General features: G+C 35.5%; 1 pseudogene; it reads left to right on the forward strand.

Moving 5' to 3' along the window:
• Positions 1-9,477: 9,477 nt before the first annotated feature.
• Positions 9,478-10,005, forward strand: LOC138159531 (acireductone dioxygenase-like; annotated as a pseudogene).
• The last annotated feature ends 13,691 nt before the right edge of the window (positions 10,006-23,696 follow it).

The following is a 23,696-nucleotide window of genomic DNA, read 5'->3' on the forward strand; positions in this document are numbered from 1 at the left end:
ATATATGTATACACAAATACACATTTCTAATTCAATACTCCCTCTCTTTGAGTATAGCAGAGTCCTGGTCTCTGGTCCCTAGCTTACTGATTCCCCGCCTGGAGGGAAATAAAGCCCTCCCTGGAGAAAGGTGAGAGAAGAAAAGGATAAAGATATCTCTTTGGACCTCCCTGCTAGCCAAAAAGAACCAGCTTTGCTAGATGTAGGGGACAGCCTCATAAAGATGATTTTACCTCTCTAAGCTTCACTTTCCTCTTCTGAAAAATGCGGAACAACTTAAAAAATTCTCACTCAATATTTCGTGATGCCAAAACTCTTCAAAGGATGGATAGTATGAACTTATTGTCCAATCAGAACACAACTGGTTATAAACAAAAAGATAAATGAAAAGTGACCTTTACATATGGTGAAATGCAGAAGGGTGAGCCGATTTAGCACCTAAGAACTTGTTCCATCTCCACTGGTTTACATGGCGTAAAGTAGTACCTTGGGAAGGCAGAAAGACTTTTTCATTCTGTTCAGAGATACACTTTCTGATGGGTACCTAAATAACCTTTGATTTCATCCCTCTGGTGTAGAAGATGAAAATCTTTAAGAACTAGAGTCCCAAGGAAATGTAAATACTGCTTATTCAGGACCGACATTTCAAAAGACCTTCGTCCCACCAGCAGCAATGGCTATTCTGTGTTATCAGGTTTTCTGTCATTCATGTTGATTAAAGTTGATAAACATTGGAAATCATTTGGGGTAGACAGAAGAATACAAAGGAGAGAGATGTAACTCTATCTTTATTTGAAAAGGTCTATAATTCTTGGGAATACAGCAAACACATTCTTACTTCTATACCTTTGCTTCCTCACAGCATATTCAGTTATTTCAGAGGGAGAGAGAGTGAGAGAAATAGAAAGTCAAAAAGAGATTTGGAATGAAACATCCAGAGGCACAAAAAAGACATTCAAAGAAAGGATGTGGCACACAGAGAATAGCATAAAGCAAATAACCAGAAAGCCAAACAAACATAAATCCAAAAAGACACAGAGATGTATATCTAGAATAGGAAATGTTCAGATACAGTGAAGAAGACAAGCTAGCAGAGAGAGAGACACAAAAATTGGAGTGCCAGAAAGAGTTGAAAACACAGATAGACAGGTGAAAATACACACAGTAAATGAGGCAGACATAGGAAGGGCATTATATAAAAAGTCAGAAGTGGGTTTAAGGGGAGGAAGAGACATAGAGAGAGAAACAGGTAGAGACACAGAAAGAGAGAGAAGGATATGTGGGTTACCACATTGTGGATATATGATGACATATCTGGAGAAAATGGAATAAGTATGAAAGAATATCTTGAGTATTCATGGACCGAAAACTCTGTTATCATTGGCCAAGCCAGGGAAAAACATGGATGATCACACTCACACTGATCATGGAAAATATTTGCCTTTAAATTGAGCTCAAAGCATTTATTATACATGTGATGAAGGTTAAATTTGAAGAACTTTGGGAGACAAAAATATATATTTTTCACTATTTAAACATGGGTTCATTTTGTTTGATTTAGGAAATACCTAATTTGGGGGGGGTATAGAGATTATATTGACTAAAACCAAAGTAAATATTGATTGATTAAAAAAGAATTAATGCCCCTTGCACAGTTTTTAAGGTTAACAGTTTTACAGACAGGGAGTAACAAACCACAATGCATCCAGGAAAGGGAAATAAGATGATGAAGAAATCAGTTGATGGAACTCATAACATTTAGTCTGAAGTAGAAGAGTTCATGGGAGGTTAGGGTAACTGTCTTCAGATATCTGGAGGATTGTTATGGGGAGAAAAAAATTTTTTTCCAGCCTTATTTTAAAGGCAAGAGCTAGGAGAAATGGGTGAAAGTTACAGGGAGGCAGAATTATTCTCAATATGGAAAAATTACTACTAATGTAAGTAGCATGGAAGCTCATTTAGAAAAGGGAAGAAATGAATGAATAAATGAAAATATAAATTTATCTCAATATGGAAAAAATTCTACTAATGTAAGTAGCATGAAAGCTCATTTAGAAAAAGAGAAATGAATGAATAAATGAATGAAAAATAATTTATTAGGTACTTACTCACAAGTGCTAAACACAGTGATATAAAGACAAAAATGAGAGTCCCTGCTCTCGAGGAAGTCAAAGTCAAATAATGAAACAATACGTTAAGAGGTTGTAGCTACAAGTGAAAGCATAGTCATTTTTATATAGTTTTTGTTCGGTTATTCCAGTTGTGTCCGACTCTGCATGACAACATTTGGGATATTCTTGTCAAAGATACTGGAGTGGTTTGCCATTTCCCTCTCCAGCTGATTTTACAGATGAGAAACTGAGGCAAACAGGGTGAAGTGATTTGCCCATATATACATACATATGCTAGTTGGTTAAGTGACTGAGGCCAGATTTAAACTCAGTAAGATGAGTCTTCCTTTCCCCAGGCCTGTCACTCTATCCCCAGCATCCATTAGGTGCACCTAGTGTGGAACTATAGCTGAAAGCTAAGGGAAATAGAAGTTAATTGACTTGATCAGGGTCACATAGGTTGATTTAAGTATCTGAGACCCCTTTTCAACTCAGGTGTCCTGAGTTAAGGCCCAACCAAAATGACACAGACTGCCTCTAGTACAGCTGAGTAGACAGAGCTCTGTGCCTTGCGTCTGAAAGATTGTTATCTAGCCTATGGCACTTTACTAGTTGTGTGAATAGAAGCAAGTCACTTAAACTCCATGAAGTTCACTGTCCTCATCTACATAATAATACCTCTTGTAGATATTGGCAGGTAAAAAGGAGATAATATATGTAAAACATTCTTCAAACTTTTAAAAACTACATAAATGCCAGTTATGAATAATTGTTTTAAATTTAAATATTGCTTTCAAATAATTTTATATGATATGATACAGCTTTGGAAATACAAGAAACAATTGTCAATTATGTATAGTACTTTGTACTATTTTAGAAAGACACTAATTCCCTTAATGGAGGGTGAGTATTCCTGGGAGAGTGGATATTTTTGGCATTGCTAAATCATCCATCATTTTCTACCAGTAGCTACTCAAAGAATGACAGCCTCATTTAGAGGAAGGTGACCATAAACACATGATAACATGTGAATAATCTTAAGAATTATTAAGTCAAAACATATAGCAATGTATTCTTTGGAATTGGTATTGTTTTCAAAAATGCATGTGGAGACCCCAAGAAAGCCATGTCTCAAAATTGGGTTTTAGTTCGTTTCTTTCTGTAGCCCTAAAATTCCTTACTATGTATTAAACTTCTTATGACTGAACCGGTTCTCAAACAAGAGACAGAAATCTACACTGAGACCATATATATATTCTCCCCCCCGCCATGGGCAAGACCTAACCAAAACTTATGGTTGAAAACAATAAGTAACCAAGGAGACATTGGATAGAAACTTTGGGGGTTTGGAAAGTATTGTTACACAATATATTCAGATCCCTCCATTTAAAAATAATAAGCAATAGATCTTTTTAAATTACACGTAAAGAAAGTTTTCAACATTCACTTTTAGAAGATTTTGAGTTCCAGACTTTCTTTGCTCTTCCTCCCTCCCTTTCTCCTCCCCAAGAAAGCAAGCAATCTGACATAAGATATAAATTTACACTTATATTAAATATATTTTCACATTAGTAATGTTGTGAGAGAAGAATCAGAACAAAAGGGAAAAACTAAGAGAAAGGAAAAAAATGGTGAAAATACTATGCTTCAATCTGCATTCAGATTCCTGAGTTCTTTCTCTGGAAATGGAGAGTATTTTCCATCATGGGACATTTGGAACTATGTTAGATTATTGCGTAGCTGTGACAAGCCCAAGTCTCAGAGTTGATCATAGTGCAATGTATTTGTTGCTGTATACAATATTCTTATTGTTCTGCTCACTTCAGTTAGCATAAATTCACATAAGTCTTTTCAGGTTTGTTTTGTTTCCTTTTGTTTTTTATTTTTATGAAATCTGCCTGTTCATCATTTCTTATAGCAAAATATTTTTCCATTACATTCACATACCACAATTTGTACAGCCATTCCCCAACTGATGGGTGTTCTCTCAATTTTAATTTCTTTGTCACCACAAAAAGAGGGGCCATAAATATTTTTTTTGTATGTGTGATTCCTTTTTCCTTTTTTACGATCTCTTTGGGATACAGGCCTAGTAGTGGTATTACTGGATCAAAGTGTATGCACATTTTTCTCAGTCTTTGGGCATAGTTCCAAATTGCTTTCCAGAATGGTTGGATCAGTTCACAATGTTCCAGTTTCTCCACACCTCCACATTTATCATTCTCCTTTTCTGTCACATTAGCCAAAATTATAATTCTGAGGTGGTACCTCAGAGTTGTTTTATTTTGCATTTCTCTTATCAATAGTGATTTGAATAATTGGTTTATGTGGTTAAAAATAGCTTTAATTTCTTCAACTGAGAACTTCCTCTTCATATACTGTGATCAATTGTGGGATGACTTGTATTCTTATAAATTTGACTCAGTTCTCTATATATTTGAGAAATGATACCTTTATCAAAGACACTTGCTGTAAAGATTGTTTCCCAGCTTTGTGCTTTCCTTCTAATATTGGTTGCATTAGCTTTATTTATGCAAAAACTTTAAAAATTTTTAATGTAATCAAAATTATCCATTTTGCATTTCATAATTTTTTAAATCTCTTCTTTGGTTATAAATTCTTCTGTTCTGCATAGATCTGACAGTTAAACTGTTTTTTTTTTGCTTTGGAATTTGATTATTTTATCATGTTTTATGTCTAAACCATGTACCCATTTGTAAAAGGAATGGGCATTTGAAGATCTTCCCTGCCCCTTAATAGACCTAGGGTAGTTTGAAGACCTCCCCTGCTTTGAGAGTAAAAACTTTGTAGTCACATGGAGCCTGTGATGGAGGGAATTTGCTAAAGGGTGGAGCAGAGCCCACAGGAAGTTTCCCTGCTTTGAAGATAATCTCTTCCCCCTAATATGTTGAATGTAGTCACATGGAGCCTGTGGTGGGAGGAGTTTGATGAAGGGAAGCAGAGCCCACAGGAGGCTAACAGTCAGAACTAGCAAGATAGTGGGAGAGAGAGAGGATGCTCAAGCAAGAAGATACAGAGGTGTGTGAGTAAATATTGATCTTGTATTGGTTTATGGGAAGGCTAAAGGATGTTGTGGCTCTAAATGTTACTATGGCTTCTAAATATCTGGTACTATGATGGAATTGGCTTATTATTTTGGGGATTCAGTTTTCTTATGTCTAAATAAAATATTTCATTTTTGTCTTCGATATGGAGATTTTGGTATATTTTGTAATTGAACGGCATGCGATATTTATAGTCATGGTCTTCATCATGTTCATGGGTGCTGCAACTATTGCATTGGCACTACATTTGGCAATGAGAATAGGGTTGTGAAATATCGGACCTCTAGTTGGGGGAAAAAGGGATTTAGAAGAAGAAATGGCTGTCCTGGGAAGGGAGGATATGCCTTATGCCTCGCTAGCCAGGGAGTGGTCTAATAGGAACAGAGGCTACAGCAGGGAGAACCTAGAGATTTAGAAACATGTTTGCAAAGAGTAGCAATAAAACCTGGGAGACAGCTGGAGGCAGTGAGTAAAAGAAGCTAGGTTTTCATAATAGGCTACTGTATTGTGTGTAAAAGCAGAGACAAACTGTGAGCTAAGTGCAGAATGTGAGCCTTCCTTTAGAACAGCAAGTTGAGTCTCAGGTGGAAGAAGAGAGAACTGAAGAGTCTCTGGAAGCAGAGAGGGCTGTTGTAAATTTGGCTCAGAAAGAGAAGCAAAAATGTTAACAGGAAGAAATTTCATATAGTTTTGGTAGAATCTGAGCCTAGTTGTTATAACGAATACCAAGAGAGTTTATGGGTTGTACAGAATGATACAGAAGATTACTGATATTTTGAGCAAATTCACCCAAAGGATGGGAGAATCCTTAGTGTCTTGGATGGTACGAATCAGTGATGAAAAAGCTGGAGGAGTAATGGTAGATAGAGTGAACTGCTTGAAATTTATAAGTATTTGCCAGAATCCTTTTGTCCAATAACCTTTTAGAGATTTTCATTTGGCAGGAGGTAACAATACCACTAATCTGTTAGCTTTAGCTGCTTATGGATGCAATAGAATGTATCCAATTGATTCTAAATGGCCTAGTGGAGGCAGACACCGGTACATGCTTAGAGACTGTATGAGAAAGTTGAAAGAAGTAATGAAAACTGCTATGATGGTTGGAGATGCGGATATGTATCACGAAATGCCCTTAGCAGTTCCCCAGAAATATTTTGGTGAAGACAGCTCCTCCTGCTTATAAGCACCTATTTCTGACTCTACTAATTGGCGAAGCAGGGCATCTTCTTTCAGAGGCGCTGGATAAGATCTCACAGCTAAGTAAATTAGGAGAATGGGAAAATGATAAGTTTCCTTGAGAGAGAAAATTAAATGGCCAGTGGATTCAAATTCAGAATATATTGCAAGGAAAAGAATTGTTTACTGCTCTATTGAGAGTAGAGGTTGATTTTAGAAAAACTGATGGTATCCCAACTAATAAACTATACAAAATGTATCAAGAAAATGGGCTTGATGCTAGACAGAATAGAGAAGTGAGAACTGCCCCCCACAGATGCTCTATCCAAGTTTGTCTCACCTTCAGGGGACTCAGATTAAAGAAAGTTCTAGGATAGGTCGAAGAGGTCAATGTGCTGAACTTGTGGCAGTGTATCAAGCCATTGGAATAGAGCAAGGAGGACAGTATCATATATTCTCCTGTAAATGAGATTTTGATAGTAAATCGATGGACTCCAGAAGCAAGGCTGAACCCATATTTGTCTCTTTTTGACATTTTGTCTGTTAAACTTGTTTGCAAGATTTGTTTTCTGCAGGTGTGGTACGCTCCACCTGCAGATGCCTGATTGCTTAAGCCAAATGTCATCCCCTGTCCATGGCTGTGATGTGCCACCTCTGGACCTGGCATTGACTAAGTTCTAGATGACATCTAAAGAACTGACCTTTCAAATGGGACCTCCTGGACCTGGCATTGACCAAGCATGGAGCCTGTGGTGGGAGCAGTTTGCTGAATGGAAGCAGAGCCCACAGGAAGCTGGGGGTCAGAGCTAGAAAGACAGTGGGAGAGGGAGTATGCTCAGGCAAGGAGATAGAGAGGTTTGTGAGTAAATATTAATGTTGTATTGGTTTGTGGAAAGGCTAAAGGATACTGTTCCTCTCAGTGTTATTATGGCTTCTGAATATCTTTGGTACTATGATGGAATAGGCTTACTGGTTTTGGCATTTGGTTTTCTTGTGTCTAAATAAATGTTTCATTTATGTTTCATTTATGTCCTCTATATGGAGAGTTTTGTGATCGAATGTCATGCCATATCTATAGTCATGGTCTTTATCATGATCATGGGAGCTGTAAATGTTGCATTGGCACTACACCATTTCAACCTTATCATGGTATATGGAGTAAGATTTTGTTCTATACCTAGTTTTTGCCACACTATTCTCCAGTTTCCCCAGCAAATTTTGATAAGTAGTAAGTTTTCATCCCAGAAGCTCGAGTCTTTGGGTTTATTAAGCAGTAGATTACTATAGACATTGACTACTGTATCTTGTGTACTTAATCTCTTCCACTCATCCACTGCTCTGTTTCTTAGCCAAGTAGCAAATAGTTTTGATGATTGACACTTTATAATATAGTTTTAGTTCTTGTACAGCTAGACCATGTTCCTTTGCATTAAAAAAAGAATTCCCTTCATATTCTTTATTTTTTGTTCTTCTGGATGAGATTCATCCATTTAAAAAATTGTTCTGATATCATAAAATCATTAAATCATCAATTCAGTGGTTTAATTTCTGAGCTGTTTGGAGTTAGCATATAACAGGGAAATCAAAACATTAAGCCCATTATCCAGGTTATATGCTTCTGTTAGAATTACATTAAGCTGTTTAAGATTTACATGTATTTTATCTGTTAGAGGTCAAACTTGGTTCAAATACTTTGAGGTGTTACCTGATGTGCACCATCATAGCTCTATAGATAGTATAAAACTTAGTAACATAAGTCCAAAGGAAACCACCCTCATAGTTATATGATCTGTTATTTTGGGATGTTTGTTTAGCAAGCAATGAAGAAAGACAAAGGGGAAAACTTGTGGAAAAGGCAATGGCAGCTAAAATTACATTTGACTATTCAAAATACCTGGCAATTCTGGGGGCAGGACTGTACTCTTTGGAATAAAAATCCTGTGTTTGAGCAGACTTATCTCAGGGGAGGGATGAACTTAAGGAAATAGATTGATCATACTAAATTTATATTTGCTGTGATATCCACCCCATTTCCAAATTTTTCTTCTGTAGTCCTTGGACATGGTAAGGTTAAGAACATTAATATCTGCATTGCTTATAACAAACTTGACTGGGACATCTTATGTGTAAAATTAGAAATTTGCATAAATGATATCCAGGTTTTCTTCCAGTGTTAATAATCTATGCTTTAAAGTACTTTTTTAAAAGATGCAATGAGAGGAGGAGATTATTCTAGAGCTCAAATAGCATCCTATATTCTAATATTCCTTCTGTAATAAGTATATGGCCTTGGAAAGTGGAGACAGAGATCCACACCTTATCTTCAAATAATTTAATCAGTTATTGCCCTTATAGGGGAGAAGTTTCAATTGTGCTAACACCATGTTTTTTTTTCTGCTTTAATACACAAACATACACACATATACATGCATATATACACACATAACTATATATGCAAATATATGTATATATACATTATGTATCTGCCCCCCCCCCCGAATTGCCAGGTATTTTGAACAGTCACATCTATACATATACATACATACATGCTTGCATGAATGCATGCACATTATATTAATTTCTTTGATTGGGTCAAGAAAGGACTAGATAAATGGTTGCAAAATAGGTTGGTGTGACTCAGTTGGGCTCAACCAGAGGAATTTCAGCCAATGTTAGTACACCCAAGAGGTAAAGAACTCCAACCCTGGTAACCCATGATTTCAGTTTGAGAATTGAATCCAGATTCTCATGAGAAAATCTTATGCTTTGGAGACTTTCTCCCTTCCCACCTTCCCTACTCCCTTCCAATAATATTATCAGGGAAACTGGACCTGTAGCAATCAATGTCTTCATCTACAAGCGAAGCTACATAGAAGACAAACATGTATGAAAACAATGAATATAATCACCGAATGAATTTTCAAGAAGTGTGAACCCTTGAAACTGAAATGAATTCAAGATTATAAGCATATAGTGATTGGCATGGATAGGGCTGAACTTAGTGTCTTGAGTTCAAATGTGAAGCCAGAGGAATTTATTAAGTCCTAGAACTGGTTACCTTTTCTCTGGGACTCCTTTGTAAAGGAATTTTACAAAGAAATCAGGTGGCATTTCACCGAACATAAATGGTGGAAACCTGGTATATGGATGATTCTTTGGAGGATCAGAGGAATCCACATAGATTAGAGCTTGGGCATCCAGTCAGACTAGAACAGCTGAAACAACTTGGCATCTTTTACTAGAAAGTGGATGCTGACAAGTATGAGGATGATCCAAGGTTAGAGAAAATCTGAAAAGAAAACACTGCTAGATGGACATATTAGCCATATGTAAAGAGAAACTGTCAAATTATGAAGCAAAGATCAAGATGTTTTAAGAAGAACATTTATACTTTGATGAAATTTGATGTATTCGGGATGGAAGTGAATACTTTGTTGTAACAGATAAAGAAGATGGGTGGATCCACATCCTCATGGAGAAAGGAGACATGATAACACTTCAGCTGGGATTTATCATCACTTTACCCTAAATGAAACAAGCTATGTTAAGGCAATGAGACTGTTAGAGAACTGGCCTGGATAGAATATAATGGTGTGGATAATCATTTTGATGCTTGAGGAAAGTATATAAAGTTTCTGGCCCAAAGAACATAGAAATATTCCTCGGAGACTGAAACAATGCTTGGAAATGGGCCAAATATGACAATTAAGCAAAATGTTAACAATTTCCCTTTTTCTTCTCTGTCATGGACTTGAATATATGTTTTCCTTTTAAAGATTGATTCAAGAGAGTTTGCAGAGGCAGACACAGTGTATGGAGGTGGAAGGAATGCACACAGATGGACACAGCTGGAGCAAGCCCCAGCAAGCTGATTCACCAACTTCAGGGGAGATTCCAAGGACTGGGAATCTGTCAGAGGTGGATAAGAGACAAAGACAGAGCCCATGGAATCAAAAGAAGCTACTACTGAGGCTATCAACTCAAAACCTGGAAGTTAAAAAATCAGCTACCTGAACTTCCAGGTACAAAGATGGTGGAGTAGACCCCAGGTTCACTAATCCACCCCCCGCCCCGATCCTGAAAAGCCAGAGAATATTGCCCTAGAGTAAAATCGTAAAATAGTGGAACCAACTGAAGTTTTGGGAGTCCTAGGGGAAGGGTGGGGCTAAGGCTGTGCCAAAAAATGGAGAAAAACAGATTGCAAAGACAAAAACTTTAGAATGCCATTATCGTAGACATGAATAATCAAATTCAGAAGGAGAGCATTGACTCTACATCAGGAGCTGAAAAATCAAAAGTGAATATGAACTGGTCTCAAGTGCAGAAAACATTCTTAGAAGAGCTCAAGAAGGACATTAAAAAACCAAATTAGACAGGCAGATGAATATTGACCAATTATTTTAAAATTACAATTGTGAAAATAGAACAAATAGAAAAAAAAATTCACTGAAGAAAACAGCTCCTTAAAAAGAAAAATGCATGAAATGGAAAAAGAGTTTCAAAATCTAAATGGAGAAAATAAATCCCTAAAAATGAAATCTGAACATATGAAAAAGGAGCTTCAAAAATTAACTGAGGATAATAATTCACTAAAAATTAGAATCAGTCAAATTGAAGCTAATGAATCTATGAAGCATCAAGAATCAGTCAAACATAATTTCAAGAAGGAAAAATTGGAAAAAAAAAATTATGTTAAATATCTCAATGGAAAAATAACTGACCTGGAGAACAGGTCCATGAGAGATAATCTAAGAATTATTAGTCTAACAAAAGTCATCATGAATACAAGGGCTTAGACAACATCTTCCAAGAAATCATCAAGGAAAACTTCCCTGAGGCCCTTGAAACAGAGGATAAAATAGTTATTGAAAGAATCCAGTGGACACCTCCTGAAAGAGATCCCAAATTGAAAACTCCAAGAAATGTTGTAGCCAAATTCCAGAACTATGAGGTAAAGAAGAAAATACTTCAAGCAGCCAGAAAGAAACAATTCAAATATCTGGAACTACAGTCAGGATCACACAGGACCTAACAGCTTCTACCACTGAAAGATTGAAGGGACTGGAATATGATATTTTGTAAGGCAAAAGAGCTTTAACTACAACCCAGGACTGACTATTCAGAAAAAAACTGAGCATAATCTTTCAGGCAAGGAGATGGTCAATGTAATAGTAATGGAATTTGAAGATCTTCTATGCCCCTTGTATTTTCAATCAATCAGGTACTTAGCATGTTGTTCCAAGTTAATGATTGAGTCAAGTATTAAGATGAAGAACTTGGGAATCCCACAGTGGGATGGACTTGTTTACATAACAGGAAGGGAAGAGTTAATACTGTATAAAAGGAAAAGCCCAAGCTGAGAGAGGCCAGAACTTTTGGGAGCAAGCATCTGGAGGCTGCATTGCTACTGCTGGAGAGAGAGAGAAGAGAACTGAGAACCAAACTGAGAACTGAGAAGAGAAATGATAACTGAGGACTGAACTTAGAATTGAGAAGAACTGAGATATGAGAAGAGAGGAGAACTGGGAAGATGCATGGCTATGGTATTGGTACTTTGTCTCTTTTGATGTTACTTTGTCAGATTTGTCTGCTGATAGAGGATGGTGCTGTTGTTACAGAAGCCTTGGGACCTTTCTACTGGTTCAGAAGCCCTGAAAGAGGATTTTCTTGTTGTATGTTTACAGAAATCCTGGAGGAGGGTCTTGCTTACTATTTCAGAGTTTCTGGGACTATACTGATCATTTGTGTTGATTCGTCACCGTATTGTTGCGTCTATGTTGATTTCACAGGCAGAAGGTGAATTGATGAGGGTGACAGCATGAATGCTATTTTGGCTTTGTTAAACTTTGTCTTCCCAGGAACAGAATCTGTGAAGGACTTGAGGTGGACCTGACACTGTGAGCTTCACTATGGAAAAGGAACTGTACAAGAAACTGAACAAAGAACTGAGATCTGTCTGCCTTTGAACCCAGGAGGCAGTTGGATAGATTCAGGCAGGAGCTGGGACCATGGAAGAAGGACCATGGAAGCTGTGAGCCTGCTTCAAGTCAATATGAAAAGGTCTCTCCTTGGGCATTAATGCAAACTGAGAAAATCATGATTTACTGTGGGCTAGGGGTGGAGAACTTTGACCTTTACATTTAGATGATTGAATTAAGGATTTACTAATTAAGGATGACTGGAAACTAACCTCCAATTAAGAAGAAATAAGACTTTTTGATTGAAGAGATTAAGACAATGTGATTTAGGGGTGGAGGACTTTGTGTCTTTGTACTTTGTGTCAATTCTGGAGGCTTGCCTCCTTAAGGATGATTGAATTAAGGACTTACTAATAAATGATTGTGTTACTAAATGAATATTATCTTTATTTTTAAAACTGTAACCACGTTGGTGAAAACTATGAGGCCATTTTAATGATAAGTTGTTATGTTACAACATTGCAAATGCTGTACTTTTATTTCTGTGAATATTTTACCTTAATTTGTTACTGAATAAATAGAAAGTTTGCTATACCATGTGTAATGGGAATGTAAATTTTTAAGATCTTCCCTGCCCCTAGGCTAAAGTGCACCTGGAGCCTGGGGTGGGAGGCTTGTTTTTCAGTAGATACTTCTTCATTAGCCAGTGAGTCAATAAGGTTGTTACATCCTCTGAGCCAGGAGAAGGCTATATAAGCCCTGATGTGTAGCTTTGTTTGGGGCTCACTTTGAGAAGTGTTCTGTGATTTGATATGGATTCTGGGAAGCTGTTGTCCAGATCCCCCCGGCTTTGAAACCCAGATGTTGTTTGGTATGGATGTAATGGTTGGACAGTTTGGAAAGCTGTCTACTTGATCTGTTTCTGTCTTGATAATTCTGTCTGTATACTTTGAAGTTCGGGGAGCTGAACTTTTTCCCCTGAACTAGGTGAACAATACATATCTGACTGATTAAAGTAAGCTTGCTAACCCATTTTGAGTTGCTTTCCTTTATCAAAGCAGATCCAAGAACCTGTGTTGGCAGCAAACCCTGAGGACGCTTGGGGTGCTTGCTGCTACACCATGTAAATCAGAACCTTGAGGCTATTCACAGCAGCAGTTCTCTGGAAAGCTGTTTGTGCTTGGCTTTACAATCATTCAATTAAATAAGGGACTTCCAGACCTTCCTAATGAAAAAGCCAGAGCTCAATGGAAATTTGATCTCCAAATAAGACTCAAGAGAGACATAGAAAAGTAAACAGTGAAAACACACACATACACACACACACAGCTGCTATTTAATAAGAGCAAACTGTTTGTATCCCTATATGGGAAGCTGACACCTGTCAATATTGAGAATTGTATACATTAAAATGGGATATAGATAAATAGAAGGTATGGGTATAAATTGATTAATGTGATGATAAAAAACCTTATTAATGGGTACAAAAAGAGCATAATGAGAGAAGGAAGCAGAAAAGGGTAAATTATGCCACATAAAGAGGCATAAAGACATATTACAGTACAGGGAAAGAAGGGAGGGAGATGAACATTATATGAGCTTTGCCCTCATTGGTTTGGTGTAAGGAGGGAATAACATAATCAGTCAAGTAAAGGACTCTATCATGAAGAGACATAAAATTTATCATAATAGAGGGAAAGAGGGGTGGGAGAGGAGCACTGTATGAGATTTGATCTCATCAATATTGGTTCAAGGAAGAAATAACACTCTGCATTAAGTATAAAAATCAATCATACCCTACAGGCAGTGGGAGGGGGAAGGGGGAAGAAAAGGGGAGAGGGTAGAAAGGAAGGAAGAAGTAAGGGGAAAGGGTAGAAAAAGGGAGGGGGAATTGTTCGGGAGGGAATACTGAGGGAGGAGGTGGTCAAAAGGAAAACTAGTAAGGAGGCGAAGACAGAAGGGAGAATTAAAAGCATAATCAGGGGAGGGAATAGGGTGGAGGGAAAGACACAGATAGTAATTATAACTGAGTATGATTGGGATGAAATCTCCCATGAAACAGTCAGTTATCAGAATGCATTAAAAACCATAATCCTACAATATACTGTTTACAAGAAACACATTTGAAACAAGGGAATACACACAGGGTGAAGGTAAAACTTGAGTAAATTATTTTATGCTTCAGCTAAAGTAAAAAAAGCAGGGGTAGAAATCCTTATCTCAGATAAAGCACAAGCAAAACCAGATCAAATTGGGGTGGCTAGGTGGTGCGGTGAATAGAGCACCAGGCCTTGAGTCAGGGGGACCTGTGTTCAAATCTAGCCTCAGACACTTAACACTTGTTAGCCATGTCACTTTGGGCAAGTAACTTAACCCCAATTGCCCTGCCTTTCCCCCAATAAAAAGCAAAAAAAAAAAAAAGATCTAATTAAAAGAGTTAAGGAAGGAAACTATATCCTGCTAAAAGGCACCATTGAAAATGAAGCCATATCATTATTAAGTATATATGCGCCAAGCAGTATAGCATCTAAAATCATAGAGGAGAAGTTTACAGAGTTAGAGGAACAAAAAGAAAGCAAAATTATTCTAGTGGGGGTACCTCAATTTCCCCCTCTTTGAATGCGATAAGTCTAACCTCAAAATAAACAAGAAAGAAGTTAAGGAGGTGAATAGAATTTTATAGAAGTTATATATGATGGACCTCTGGAGAAAATTGAATGGGGATAAAAAGGAACATACCTTCCTCTCAGCAGTACATGGCACATACACAAAAAAATGAACAGGTACTAGGGCACAAAAACCCTCACAATTCAGTGCAGAAAGGCAGAAATATTAAATGCATCCTTCTCAGATCGTGATGCAATAAAAATTATATGTAATAAAGGACCATGAAAGGATAGACTAAAAACTAATTGTAAACTAAATAATTCAAACCGGAAGAACGAGTGGGTCAAACAAGAAATTATAGAAACAATCAGCAATTTCATTCAAGAGAATGACAACAGTGAGACAGCATACCAAAACTTGTGGAATGCAGCAAAAGCAGTTCATAGGGGAAGTTTTGTACCTCTGAATGCACACATGAATAAAATAGAGAAAATGGAGGTCAATAAATTGGGCATGCAACTGAAAAAGCTTGAAAAAAAATTGAAAATCCCTAATTAAATACCAAATTAAAAATACTGAGAAACAAAGGAGAGATGAATAAAATTGAAATTAATAAAACTATTGAATTAATAAATAAAACTTAGAGACAGCTTTATGAAAAAAGCAATAAGATTGATAGACCTTTAGTCAATGTGATAAAAAAAGAAAGAAAACCAAGTCAAAAGTATCAAAAATGAAAAGGGTGAATTTACCTCCAATGGACAGGAGATTAAAACAACCATTAGGAATTATTTTACCCAATTGTATACCCATAAATTTGACAATCTTAATGAAATGGATAAATATTTACAAAAATATAAGTTGCCAGAAAAACTGAATAGGATATAAAATACTTAACCCCATTTCAGAAAAAGACATTGAACAAGGCATCAATGAACTCCCTAGGAAAAAAAAAAGTCTCCAGGGCCAGATGGATTTACTAGTGAATTCTATCAAACATTTAAAGAACAATTGATTCCAATACTCTACAAACTATTTGGGAAAATTGGAGAAGGAGGAGCCCTACCTAATTATTTTTATGACACAAATATGGTACTGATACTTAAATCAGGAAGAGACAAAATTGAGAAAGAAAATTATAGACCAATTTCTTTGTGAATATAGATGCAAACATTTTAAATAAAATATTGTCAAAAAGACTACATCAGCTTATCATAAGAATAGTACACTTTGATCAGGTAGGATTTATTCCAGGAATTCAAGGATGGTTCAATATTAGAAAAAATATCAGTATAATTGATCATATCAACAATAAAACTAATAGAAACCATATGATTATCTGAATAGATGCACCTTTGACAAAATATAACACCCATTCCTATTAAAAAACACTGGAAAGTATAGGGAAAAAGTGGAGTCTTCCTTAATATAATAAGTAGCATCTATCTAAATCCATTGGCAAGTATTATATGTAATGGGGATAAATTAGAAGCATTTCCAATAAGACCAGGGGTGAAATAAGGATGTCCATTATCAGCCCTCATTCAATTTGGTACTAGAAATATTAGCAATAACAATAAGATAAGAAAAAGAAATTGAAGGAATCATATTAGGTAGAGAAGAGATTAAGCTATCACTCTTTGCAGATAATATGATGATACTCTTAGAGAATCAAGTAAAAAACTACTTGAAATAATAAATAAATTTGGGAAACTTGCAGGATATAAAATAAACCCACACAAATCCTCAGCATTCCTATATATTTCTAATGAAATCCAACAACAAGAAATAGAAAGAGAAATTCCATTAAAAGTTGCTGTAGACATTATAAAATATTTGATAATCTACCTGCCAAAAAAAACCCCAAGACATATATGAATACAAGTACAAAACACTTTTCACACAAATAAAGTCAAATTTAAATAATTTGAAAAACATCAGTTGTTCATTGCTAGGTCGAGCTAATATAATAAAACTGACAATCCTACCTAAATCAATTTATATAGTTAGTGCCATAGCAATCGATCTACCAAAAAAGTTATTTTATAGAGCTAGAAAAAATCATAACAAAATTCATCTGGAAGAACAAAAGGTCCAGAATATCAAGGGAATTAATGAAAAGAAATGCTAGGGAAGGTGGCCTAGCCATACTAGATTTTAATCTATATTATAAAGCAGCAATCATCAAAACTACTTGGTACTGGCTGAGGATTGGTGTAGTGCATCAGTGGAATAGATTATGTACACAAGACATAGTAGTCAATGACTATAGTAATCTACTGTTTGATAAACCCAAATACCCCAGCTTCTGGGATAAGAACTCACTATTTGACAAAAACTGCTGGAAAAACTTGAAAATAGTATGGAAAAAAATTGGTATAGGCCAATATCATACACTGTATACCAAAATCAAGTCTAAATGGGTGCATGATCTAGGTATAATGGCTGATATTGTAAGCAATCTAGGAGAGCAAGGAATAGTTTACCTGTCAGATTTATGGAGAAGGAAAGATCTTATGACCAAAAAAGTTAGCATTATAAAATGAAAAATGGATAATTTTGATTACATTAAATTGAAAAGTTTTTATAAAAAAAGACAATATAACCAAGATTAGCAGGTAAGTCGGAAATTGGGAAAGAATTTTTACAACCATTGTTTCTTATAAAGGCCCCATTTCTAAAATATAGAGAATTGAGTCAAATCTCTAAGAATACAAGTCATTCCCCAATTGATAAATGGTCAAGGGATATGGACAGTCAGTTTTCAAAGGAAGAAATTAAAGATATCTATAAGCACATGAAGAAATGCTGTAAATCACTATTGATCAGAGAAATGCAAATCAAAACAAAATTTTTTGTCAGATTAGTTAAGATGACAAAACAGGAAAATGATAAATGCTGGATAGGATGTGGAAAAATTGAAAGACTAATGCATTGTTGTTGGAGTTGTGAAATGATCCAACCATTCTGGATAGCAATTTATAACTATCCCCAAAGGGTTATGAAAATTGACCCAGCAATACCACTTGTAGGGCTGTATCCCAAAGAAATTACAGAAGTAGGAAAAGGACCCCTATGTATAAAAATATTTATAGCAGCTGTATTTGGGGTGGAAAAGAATTGGAAATCAAGGTGATAACCATCAATTGGAGAATGGCTAAACAAGTTGTGGTATATGAATGTAATGGGATACTCTTGTGCTGTAAGAAATGAAGAGCAGATGGACTTCATCATAACTTGAAGAGATTTATGTAAACTGATGCTGAGTGAGGAGAGCAAAACCAGGAGATCTTTGAAAGTAAATACAGACACATCATATGAGTGACAACTAACTTTGATAGACTGGGCTCCTCTCAACCATATGAGGTTAGAAGACAACGACAAAAGACTCCTGATGGAAAGGGATATCCACATCCAGAGAAAGAACTACAGAGAGCACAGATTGAAGCAAACTAATTACTCTCTCTTGTCTGTGTTTTGTTGTGTCCCTTCTTTCTCATTGTTCAACCCATTGGTTATAATCCTTATTTACAATAGACTGATGTTCAATGTGAAGGTATTTGTAGAACCTATATTTGATTACATGCCATGGGGTGTAGGAGGGAGGAGAAGGAGGGGGAGAAAATTTGAAATTCAAGAGATTGTGGAACTGAATGTCGTAAACAAAAAGTAAATAGATTAATTTAAAAAATTGATTCAAGAAAGGAAAAGTCATTAATTCAACATGGAATCAACTGAGATTGTGGACAAATCCTCCTTTTAAGAAAACTTTTTTTTTTTTGTTCTCTAAATATAAAACAAAAATTCTGGTTTAGCTTACCTAGATTCATATATAAAAAGTCCCTAAAATAGTAGAATAAAATCTTTTAAATAGGATGTAATCCCATCCCCAACACTGTGATGGATAGGTATCTATATATCATAGAAATTAATTATTTTTAATTTATTGTTTAATTAACCAGGAATTTCATTTTACTAATTATGAACCTTTTAGATGAAAGATATATACAAATTCATTGTATTCAAAATTATTAGTATTCCTATGACATGAGACTTAGCATGCATATCTACTGATTGTGCATATTCTTGAAAATCAAATATTTCCAATATAGTAAGAAAATCTACTTAGACTTTTGAATGGAACATAATTTTGTGATTCAGTTGTGCTTAACTTGTTAATTCTATAGAAAAATCATTATCAACCAAAAAATCAATAATTCTTTGCATAAATATATTATTCTGGAACATTTAAAATATTTGGAAATCTATCTTCATCTTAAAATTTTCAGCAATTCCAAGTAGCAAACAGATCAAATCTTTGTCCTAGAGATAAGAAAAAGCAAAAAATTTAGTTAACTGAATAACTTCTAAGTTCTCAGATAGTTCTTTAACTAGTAATGCAGCTGCCAGATGACTCTTACATCCCTAGTACCCTCACTTAGCTAGGTCATTATTCCATGTAAGTAATCAAGTAGAAAATGCTTAACTGCTGACTTTTTTGAAAGTAGTCTTTAAAAATGTCTTTTGTGAAGCAAAATTTTGTACTGTATTATAGAAACTGAAAATTAAAGATAAATCCAAACATTCAAAAAAGTCTGACACCAGTCTTACTAGTTCTATAATCTTGGACAAGTCACCTAACCTCTTCTTGCCTCAGTTTCCTGAACTATAGAATGAGGATAATAAGAGTCCCTGTCTCCAAAGGTTGTAAGAATCAAAAGAGATAATATTTGTACAGAATTCAGCACAGTGTCTTGCTCATAATAGGTATCACAAAAATGCTAACTATTATTATTACTATTATTAGATAAATATTCAACAAAGAGCCTATAGTAACTAGTAATTTTGAGTTTCTCCTTTGCCACATGCTTTTCCCATACATGTGCCTCACCATTATTTTACTCTGAGTGTAAACCCCTTCCACCTACAGACCTGTGAATGTGTCAAAGTATACCATACACATTTTATGGGATGTTTTGTACCAATCTGTTTTACATTATCTCAGTAAATGCAGATTCTAAAAGGTAATTGAGTTTAGCTCGGTGCTTGTCTTTGATAAGCACACCATGAAGGCTTCCTGAATACTTGAAATTTTAGCAGTTCTCAAAAGTTAGCCCTAGAACTTTGAGAGGAGAAGTAGTTCTTTACTGTCTGGAGACAATTCTCACCAATGAAAGAGAATCAGGGGAAAATAGTGGTGGAAGGATTGCTGCACTTTCAGCAACTCTGCTGAGTCTTATTCCTGACCCTGGATATTTCTTCACCATGCTCCAACATTCTCTTTATCCTGATAGAATCCCATTTTTATCTACAGACTTCTCACACTGGATGAGAGCCCTCCATACCTGTGACCTCCTCCTGAAATTCATTTCTCTCTCTTAACACACACACACACACACACACACACACACACACCCCAATTCTCAGAGCTTGGTCCATTCCCTCCCCCATTAGAATATAGCGGGTAATGTCTTTAAAAAATAAAGTATTCGTTTTACCATCTCTTAATGCAGTCCCTCACCCCACTACAAAATATGTGTTTACTAAAGGCTTGTTGACTTATTGAGTCTAACATTTGATGTTATCTATGCTATCTATGGTTACTGGAGGTAGGGTAGGGGATGGTGGGAACCTTGTGGAAAAATGTCCATTTCATCAATAAAACTTATCATCTAGAAAGAGAGGTAATTTGTGCATGCTTGAATATTTGTACTACATTTGGGGATAGCAGGTTTTTAAAGGAGTTTGTTAAAAATAACTAACTAAATAAATAAATAAATAATAGAACCCAAGGCCTAAAATTCTATGGGATCATAGATACATAACTATAAGGGATTTCAATAGCCATATCTCTCACCCTGTACATGTTACTGAAACTAACATAATTTTATCATGTAAATGGCATTAAAAAAGAAACATGATTGAATATATTTTTTTGTTTGCTTGTTTTTTTTGTTTTTTTTTTTGCTATACCATAAGTGCCATGAGACCTTTCTATTTGGCTTTCAGTTGTAACCATTTATAATTATAGTGTGTTCCATTAGAATTTGAGGTCCTTGTAAGCTTTGCTTTTCTATTTTTGTCTTCAACCTTTGGCATAAATCTTTACACATAGTAATCCCCAAGTAAATGCCTTAATAATTAATTATTTTTTCAGATGAGAAGACTTGCCTAATGTTTACAAAGGTAGTAAATTTCAAAGGTGTTATTTATGTCCACATCTAGTCCCATGACTTTAGATCCAATGTTCTTTTCATTGAACTTGCCCTAAAGTCCAGTAAATCTGAGTAACTCAGAAGACTGAAAATCTAAAGACACAAAGAGAAATAAATCCAATGAGAAGGAAAAGGCAGGAGCTGTTTAAAAAAGTTGGTACAAATAACTCATAAACCAACTTACATTTTAATGACTCTGCAGAATATGAAAGCAAGGGCAGGAAATGAAGTTTGCATACAAACATAGGACAATTCTACAAGAATGACATTATGAGCATTATAGCCTGGAAGGAGTTGAGTCTGGAAAGTAAAGCTAAGAAAGACTTTATTTTTTAAGCTGTTAGAGGAAAATGAGGCTCAAAGGAGGGATAAGATTGGCATATTTGGTGGATAGAAAGTTGAGAAGGAAAAATACAAATGAGAGAGTTGTATAGCTTTTACTTTGTCTCTACTTTCTTAGTCATGGAAAGTGAACTTTGGACTGGAAAGGATAGAACAAAAAATGACAAATAGGGATTTAAAAGCTAAGATAAGTGGGGACGAGTAAGTGTATACCTAAATGTCCTTAATGTGTTCAAGTCACCTTGCCCAGATGAAATCTATTGAAAAATGTTAGGGGAAAAAATGTCAATGTTTGGAATGTTGTGGAGATAATACATCTCCATGTAGAAGGTCATTTCAGAAAGAGATGTTTATAGGAGAACAAATGAAAATAAGGAGAGAAGGAAGAAGAGAGAACAGTGTATTGAATAAGATGCAGACAGAAGTGTTAAAAATTATTTGGTTTCTAAAGTAGAATATGAATGCTGCCTGATGTTATTATCACACAAATGATGAAATAGGCCCTTCAGAATAACCCAAGAAAATTATTATGAACTGATGCTAGTGAAATAAATGACTAAAGCTTGGAGAATAAGAAATGAAGGAAAAAAGAATGGAAAGAAGAAGGAAAGGAAGGGAAGGAGAGAGGGAGAAAGAAAGGGGAGAAAATTGAAATAAAATTTAACTATAACAATCTCTAGGTTCCCATTCATCTTTTGGTTTGGGGGTAAGAAGATTGTAGGACAAAAAGTAAGGATTTGAAATGTATAAGGAAAAATTGTGAAAGTGACTGAGGAATTTTGAAAAGGTCAGAGATTAAATTTAGGAAGGGAGAAATTTGGAAGAATTTAAGGAGAAGCTAAAGACGAGCTTGACTTAACAGAGGTGATTGACTCAATATAAAGAAAAAATGATTGAGCAAGTGAAAGAGTAGTGCATGAAAAAACCAACATGCGTTCATCAAAATGGAGGGAGAACAAGATATGATGTGACTAAAGTGCAGAATTTAGTTAAATGTTCCACAGTATGCAGAGCAAATAATCCAAGTAGAAAAACAAATAAGATTATGGTCTCAAGTCTATATTAGAGAAGATTTAGTTAAAAAAACATTCAGTTATTTAACCTGAAGAAGGAAAAACCTAGATGGGGTTTGAGAGCTGTCCTGAGGTGGAAGAGATTGCTTGCAAGGGGAATAAAAAAAATTAAAAAATTTCCAATTACTGATTTATTTTTCAAGATTTTGGTCAACTATGACTCACATATGTAGGGATTTCTTTTGAGACATGAATTAGTGTAGTTGGCTACTGAGGTCCACTCTTGGTCTTGAATTCCGCGACTTAGTGATCTCTGTACCCTAAAGACAAGCCTCCATGGTTGACACTTTCTAAAAAGAATCTTCTTGTTTTGGCTAGAAGGTTTAATCCTAGGTTCATTGCTTATGATATTTGATCCTCTCACTATGAGCCAGGGACTTAATATTTACCTTACCCATGGACAGCTCTCTGAGACAATGTGCACAAGCACAAAGAACCCCACTTCACCATTGGCTTAGCTGCTATAATATCCTAAGGTGAAGATGAAAATCCTTTATTTTTTTTTAAGTTTTATGTGCAAAAAGGGGGGAAATAGTAAAAAATAACCACTCCTTTTTGATTTTTATGGTTGAGCACATCTAGTTCCCATCTACTTTTGCCTCAAAGATATTGATAACTAACATCTCCCACTTCCACTTTTTCACCTGTTGCACTCTGGAAAAAATCTCGAAGTGAAAGTTAAAGAAAAGTGTTTTGTTGTGTTGTTGTTGGTGGTGGTGGTGGTGATATTGATGTTGTTGATTCGAACATTTGATTATATAATCCCTAATAGGGATTAGGCTAAATAAATAAATAAACCAGAACAAAATAAATTTCCTCCAACAGAATCTATTTTATTGAGTAATCTAAGGGTCACTGAAATCTATTTATAAGAGTTGCCCAAGCACCAATTCCAAAATTAAGAATCCAGGATTTTGTTATTAATTGTTACTATAAGAATATATTTGGGGGGGGGGGAATGTAAGAGAGAGCAGTTTGGGGGAAAGGGTATTCAGTAGGCTTGGTTTTTTGGGGTGGGAGTAGGGGAAAGATGGCAAGAAAATTTTTAACTCAAAATCTTGTGGAAATGAATGTTGAAAACTAAAAATAAACAATTAAAAAATACATATTCTTTCTCTCTCTGTGGAGAGGTTTGGACTATGAAATTTTTCACAGAAAATTTTCCCTTCTAGTAAGCTCATTGAAATCA

Source organism: Petaurus breviceps, unplaced genomic scaffold (genome assembly GCF_028583685.1).
Source record: "Petaurus breviceps papuanus isolate PSGF00001 unplaced genomic scaffold, PetGlider_PUasm1.0 176, whole genome shotgun sequence".
NCBI lineage: Eukaryota > Metazoa > Chordata > Mammalia > Diprotodontia > Petauridae > Petaurus > Petaurus breviceps.